Raw genomic sequence first — 1,002 nt, forward strand, 5'->3', positions numbered from 1 at the left:
ATGTTTTCTGCCTTTGGGCTAAGATTTGCCACAGGCAGCACTGATGGCCAGACTTTTTTGTTGTTGTTCCATCATTGCTGGGGTGGTGTGGCTAACTGCCCTATTCCATCCAGGTCCTTGGTGGGAGCCTTGTGGCCAAGGGGACTTAAGAGTCAAAAGGCTTACAGCCAATTAAATGTACTAGGCCCGATGGGAATGGAGATGGACAGGCATTTATTAACCTTTAAACCCTTTTTAAGCAATGTAAGAGCACAATGAACTAAATGCCATTGCAAAGCTATAAAGTATACTTATCTATAAGCATTGAGAATCTTGATTTCAGTTATAGACTTGTAGGAAATTGCTATATAAAACATAAGCGTTTTGTTAAAGCTATCTGAGCCTAAGGGACTCTTCTATCAGAATGCTTCTTGTAGTCTCTAGAATTAACCACATTTTGGCTGGGTTGGTAGCTCATTCCTGTAATCCTAACACTCTGGGAGGCCGAGGTGGAAGGATCACTTGGGCTCAGGAGTTTGAGGTTGCATTGAGTGATGATGACGCCACTGCACGCTCCCTGGGGTGACAGAGCGAGACTCTGTCTCAAGAAAATAAACAAAAAGGTTGTAAGTCATGTCTAGTTCTGATAATGACAGGAAAAGGAAGCTTACAGGTAGCTGAACATTCAAATTATCTAGTAACAAATTATATTAATTTAGACAGAAACAAAATTATTAAATGAGTCCTACTGTCGCTGAATATAGGCCTGGTTCTGTGAGTCATGAAAGCAGTTACATTTGGATTGTTGTCTTCTCTTGGGTCTGAAAATGAGGCTTTGGTTAACTTGAGTTTGATATTAGATACCCAGGAGCCCCAGCCCTGTGACTTAACAGCACAAGGGTTAGTTAACATATTTGATATAGCTTTGATGTGATCTTGAGAACGTTTGTCAAAGATGTTAAAAGGCTGAAAACATTTGATCAAAACAGAATCACAGGTCATTGTAAAATAAACAGTAATTCA

This window comes from Propithecus coquereli, unplaced genomic scaffold (assembly GCF_000956105.1).
Source record: "Propithecus coquereli isolate 6110/MARCELLA unplaced genomic scaffold, Pcoq_1.0 Scaffold848, whole genome shotgun sequence".
Taxonomy (NCBI): domain Eukaryota; kingdom Metazoa; phylum Chordata; class Mammalia; order Primates; family Indriidae; genus Propithecus; species Propithecus coquereli.